The sequence below is a fragment of the Juglans regia genome, chromosome 10, assembly GCF_001411555.2.
Source record: "Juglans regia cultivar Chandler chromosome 10, Walnut 2.0, whole genome shotgun sequence".
In the NCBI taxonomy this organism is placed as follows: domain Eukaryota; kingdom Viridiplantae; phylum Streptophyta; class Magnoliopsida; order Fagales; family Juglandaceae; genus Juglans; species Juglans regia.
Genome location: NC_049910.1, coordinates 23,654,226 through 23,660,532, shown reverse-complemented (window position 1 = coordinate 23,660,532; position 6,307 = coordinate 23,654,226). Strand labels below are relative to the sequence as shown.

At 35.9% G+C, this 6,307-nt stretch overlaps 1 non-coding gene across 1 annotated transcript; it reads left to right on the top strand.

The window, feature by feature from the left end:
* The first annotated feature begins 1,035 nt into the window (after positions 1-1,035).
* Positions 1,036-1,142, top strand: LOC118349778. The gene has a single exon (XR_004802693.1). It is a non-coding gene; the product is annotated as a small nucleolar RNA R71 (small nucleolar RNA).
* The last annotated feature ends 5,165 nt before the right edge of the window (positions 1,143-6,307 follow it).

Genomic DNA, 6,307 nt, shown 5'->3' with positions numbered 1-6,307 from the left:
TAGGCATTTGCTCTAAGGCTTCAATAAGAGGAATATTAATATGCAATTGCTTAAATATACTCAAAAATTTAGAGAACTGATTATCAATTTTATTTTTCTTTAATCTTTGCGAAAAATGAATTGGTGGATCATAAATTGAAGGAGAATAAGTTTTAGAAGTAAACTCCCTGCATTTTTTGGATTTTTCAACCCTTTTATTTTCTCTAGTCTTCTCAACTTGTTGGTCGGTTGCCTCCGGTTTCTTTCACCTCAGTCTCCACATTTTCAGCTTCTGCATCTCGCTCGGTACTTAATGTTTGTGGCTGGTCATATGTTCGCCCACTTCACAATGTTATGGCTTTGACATGCTCCTTCGGATTGGTCACAGTTTTGCTCGATAAATTCCCTGTTGTCCTCTTGGTAAGCATGTTGGAGAGCTAACTGATTTGCGCCTCAAGATTCCGAATGGATGCCAAGTTGTTTTTCATCTCCATATCAGTCTTTTGCATGTACTACATGAACATATCCTCAAGTGCCGGCTTCTTCTCTTGCTGTGAAAACTGTTAAGGTGGTCTAGCCGGCCCTTGGTTATTACTCCATGAAAAGTTAGGGTGATTTCTCTATCCGAGATTGAACATGTTTGAATAAGGATTGTTCTGACGTTGGAAATTTGACACCTAGTGGGATTGTTCTTGACTCGGTTGGACAAAAGGATTCCCCACTTGGCAATCTATACTAGAATGATTTCCTGCACAATGATCACAAACAACATTAATTTGAATAGCATTAACGTTTATCTTACCTAGTTGTTTGGATAGATTTGACAACTGAGCCACAATTGCGAACATAGAGTCATGCTTAACAACGCTAGCCGCCTTCTTTGGCATTGCTCTCTCTGCGGCCCACTGATAGTTGTTAGATGCCAACTCTTCCAGAAGTTCATATGCGGCTTCAGGGGTCTTACTCATTAATGCTCCTCCTGCGGCTTCCTCAACCATAGATCGATTTGTGGATCCCAATCCATTGTAAAACGTCTATACTTGGAGCCAGGCTGGGAGGTCATGATGTGGACAATTATGCAATACATCCTTGTATCTCTCTCATGCCTCATATAATAATTCACCCTCAAATTGGGTGAAGGTAGTGATATCATTCCTTAACTTCGTTTTCTTGGCCGGAGGGAAATATTTCGCTAAAAACTTTTGTGCCAATTGCTCCCAAATGGTGATGATGCCAAGTGGAAAAGAATTCAGCCAAGCTTTTCCTTTTTCCCTCAGTGAAAAAAGAATAAGTCTCAATTGAATTGCATCATCTGTCACTTTGTTGTGTTTAAAAGTATCAATTTGTAATATGAACATTAGGATCCTCTTGGGGCAACCCCCAAACTAGACAGTTTATTGGATCATTTGAATGGTGGCCAGGTTGATCTCGAAGTTATTGGCTTGTATAGCTGGTCGCCTTATACTAGACGTTGCCCCATTGACCAAGGGCATCGCATAATCTCTTAGCGTCTTGTGCTCCTAGTCAGCCATATTAACTTCACAGGCGGCGACCTCTTTCTTTTTCTCTTTATTGATCTGACGTAAAGTCCTTTCAATCTAGGGATCGAAAAGCGTATGCTCTAACGATCTAGATCGGCGCATGCACTTCTGATTCCTGAAAAGATCAAACTGAGATCAAATAAATCTTTCTCTTTTTTTTTCTTTTTAATTAAATAAAATCTAAAGTAATAAAAATATAGCTCGTATGAATATCAATAACAAATAACTATTCCCTGCAAAGGCGCCAAAAACTTGTTTGCATAAAAATATAATCTGTAAATGCATAAAATCGTAACAAGTAGTAAAGTGTTTTAAAGAAAACAGTTATCTAACCCACATGGAATAATTATACTATTGAGTATTGAAATTGACTAAATCAATTACTATTTGGAAAACCGAAATTTAAAGAATGGTTTATCTAAATTAAATTGAAAAAAAGAACATTAAAATTAAGATTTTAAAAAAATAATAAAAATATATTTAGAGCATTTGACTTCACTTAGCAAATCTCACACAATTTATTCTTCCTTGTTGTAGAATCTCGGTTATCCCAAGTTGATAAAAATCCCTTAACTATTCAATATTTTCTCTCGAGCAATATCAAAAATATCTCCAACGAATAACTCTATATCTCTATGTGAATTTAACTAATTAGAGACTCATTAAGTTCTTTAGATTTTTCTTGAAAATCACACTAGTCACGGTAAAGCATCTCTAGTTTTGCTCAACTAATGGTATTTAATCCTAGAACTTTAATCACAAATCACATTTTGGTCTCATTGCAATCCAACAGATCAAACAATAATTAGTTAGAAAATTGTAAACATTAAGAACAAAGAATAAACACTCAATCATGGAAATATTGAAAATAAAATGACTTGGAATATAAATTGTGTGTTCAATGCTAGGTTACATCAAAGCTTTAGAAAATAAAATTAGTTCATAATGAAATTAAAAATGAAAAAAATAAAACTGGTGTTCTTCGTTGGAGTCAGTTGATGAAACATGTGGCACTCGCCTCAGCTTCCCCAGATCTGTCTCCTTGAAAGAAACTCAAATAATACGAACCAAAACTAAACTCAAATTCTCTAAAACTCAAAACGAAAACTAAGATTATGAACCAAGACTCCCTATTCATCTCATAAGACAGGATTAAATAGATGTCAAAACTCGAATCCAGAAACAAAATAAATGCGGCTACAATCTAGCCTAAAAGTCTGAAAAATAGTTTCTAAAGATAGATATTAACATAAAAGGAAATTATCCCAATAATATCATAATTATCTAAAATGGAAGATTCAGTGATATGCGGCTTGAATTGAGGAGATCAGAAGCATTTGGTAGTCAGTAAATTGATTACGGAACTCGGGAAGATCCCATCGGGTTGATGCTGTGTGCGCTGAATAAAACTGGCGAGCGTGAAGGTCACAAATGAACGGGTGTGGAGGTCACAAGGACCACACGGCCCTCTTCTCGCTTACCGAGTGGAAAGACTCATCGCCTTTGGGCAAGAGAAATCTCTTTGCTGCCCATGGAACAAGACTCCTCGCCCAAATCTCATTGGCTCTCTACACATCTCGCTGCCTCTCATCAGTCTAGGTCCGTAGTCTCTTCTTTTGTATCAAAATGCTCTCTTTTCGCACTAAATCTTCTCATTCCTTCAAAGCCAAGAAAATAAATAAAAATATGTATAAATAAAATAAAATCAATAGTATTGAAGGGAAAATGATATTTTTCATAAATAAAAGAGTGATAAAAATCACATAAAAATAACACTTATCAAGATTTTAAAAGATGGATCAATTTGATCATTTTATTACAACTGAGGGTAAAAATCTCAATTAAAAAGGATATTCAACCACTTTACTTTAAGAAAAATCACATCAATCATTCTACATTTATGCTTATATCTATGAGTGAGGATACGTAAACAATTTTTTTCACAATTTTAATATAAAAGGAGAAAATTTATTTAAGTATTTTTAGCATTAGTTAAAAATAAGTTATTAACAACTATATGTAAAGAATAAGTCTTCTCGTTATCCACTATTCACTACTCCACACCTCACACCCTATGTGGCAAACTGATTCACTAAGAAGTGAACTAGTTCTTACCCCAACCCTTCATCTCAGTCATGCCCGAAGGAAGCACGATGAGAGAGAGAGAGAGAGAGGTTGTGGCGCCCTCAAGCCCGCTTTGGATTGGACGGTGACTAAAATACCAGAACATGTAACACAAGGCTACACACCCCTCGTATATGACATATAATATGATATGTACGTACACTAGCAGTATGCAATAACATAGCAGCGAAAAAATAGTAAATGTCGGGTATTCTAAGCAATTGCAAAGCACATGGCACCGTACTAAAAAATATCCCAACATTGTCCAAAACCATAAACATGTATCATAAAGATATACCATCCCAAAAGCATAAAGTATAGTTTAAATCTCCCAAAACACGGGATCTCTTCAAAACATTCTTCCTCAAAAGTTGAGATCTAAATCATAGGTTCTTTCTTTTCTTTTTTCTTTTTCCACAAAATAACTTAGATTCCCGTTTTCTTCAAGAGGGCTCGGGCTTGGGCTTCACGCGCTTCTCTAAGGTCCTATCCTTATCTCGATTGTTACATTTTCTGAATTTTGCAATGAATTCAAATATTCTGGAGATCGATAGCCTCGAGTCACTCCAGAATGGAGGGCTCAGGCCGACTTGTAACCATCTTAGGCACGATCCTCTCCGGAGGAGGCACCATTCTTTTCCTCTTGGCCATGGGTGTCATTTTCTACACCTGTAACAACTTCTACCATTCTGGTTGGGGAATGGTAGTGGAAACTACAACAATGAGATTTCAAGAAATCTCAACAAGTAATCACACAACATACAATAGTTAGCACAAGCATACAAGAGGTATATCATGAAATGCGTGCATGGATATGTACTTGACATATAACTTGACCATTTTCAAAAGACTTATAACAGAGACTTTAGCTTTTCAGAAAAACTTCTTAACTTTCTTATTCACATGCTTTTAATTAGAACTTGCCTTATCAGAACATATCACAAGATTTGCATCGAGTGATCCTTATCATATCACAAGATTTTCATCACGTAATCATTATTATATCAGGAGATTTTCATCAAATGATCCTTATTATATGAGCTCTTATCCTTGTTCAGAGGGTGGACACAACACGGTTCCCCTTAGCACTGCGTGTTCCTGCTAGTTACCGCACCATCAACAATCCGTGCACCATGATGAATACGTCATAAACAGATAATCATATTAACTCGACCTTACTTTGTCAAGTTATATGCCTTATGCACCCACTAGCGTTAGGCGTTTCCTCGCTCCGGCATTCTTTGAAAAGAATCCATTCAAGACTTGTCGACGATACTTTGTTGACCAAAGGGTTACCACTCTATTTTTAAGCACTCCATAGTAGACAGAGGAGTTCTACTAGGACATTCTCCCTCCCTAGCACTTGGGGTCGTGATAAAACTTATAAATTATTTTCTTTGAAAACACTTTTAGAAACACTTTTCTCCAAATGCATGCGACATGAAACTTAAAATATACGTACTTACACTTGACATATGACACATGAAATGTTGTGCATGAAATAACCAAGCATAACATGTTCAATTCATGACATGATAACATAAATCACATGAGATATCAAAACACATACATGGAACCACGAAAAAGGGCCTTGGCCGAAACATGTAGGTGCAAAAACATGAAGAATCATCACTTTAACAAGCTTCTTCTTCAAACATATTTACTTAGAAATCATAGCATAATGAAATGAAACATAAAATCATGGTATTTGGCCAAGATCCGAAACTTCTAAGACAGAGTATAATTGAATAATCAAGTATCACAAATCGACCACAATGTTTTCACTAGAACCGAAACATGCTAAAAACATTCTTGCCATTTTCATCTTAAACCGAGTCATACCATTCATGTAATATTCATATTCCAAGATCACATAAGCATATTCAAACAAACAAACAAGAGATAGAAACAAAGCAAATATATCGATTAAAGGATATACAAAAATATATACAAGTATTAACCAAGAGTAAATTGAGTGTATACTTATAAAAATTCACGTAAGGAAATACTAGCAAGCTGTAAATCCGAAATGTGCTTCATTAGAAAGTGTCTAAAAAATCCTATTTCGTGTTCTTGAGTGTGTGAGGGTTTCTAGGGCATCTCGATCTTGAACCATTCGGCCTTTAGGGTTTTTAGGTCAAAAACCCCTTCATTTAACTTATGTCATAAAACAAAACTTAAAATAAGATAAATACACATGTGGTGATCGAAAACATGAAGGGTATACATCCCCCACCATTCGGCTTCAAGGGTTTCTTGAAAACCCTAAAATCGTTTTTCCATAAAAATGGTAGAAGTGTGTGTAATTTCACCATTCTCGAAATCCTTATAGGATTTGAACCTCATTTTGAGTTGAGATGATTACTTGTATGTGTAAGATTAGAGAAAACCGATCCTTACCTTGTCTATCTCGATGGTGGTAAAATCCTCTCTTGAAAAGGAATCCTCATTGTTTGGTTGGAAAGAAAGTGCGAGAAAGTATGAGAATTCTCAAGTGAAGGTGTGAGAAGAATGTGGAAAAGATGAGAACACATGCAAAACTCAAAAAATGACCACGAAAAAAATCTTGGGCGTGTGGCTCTCTTCCATTTTTATAGAACTTTCCTCGATCCCTCATTGATTGTTTGAAGTCCATTGCATGTAAGACAAGTAGTCTTTCCCTC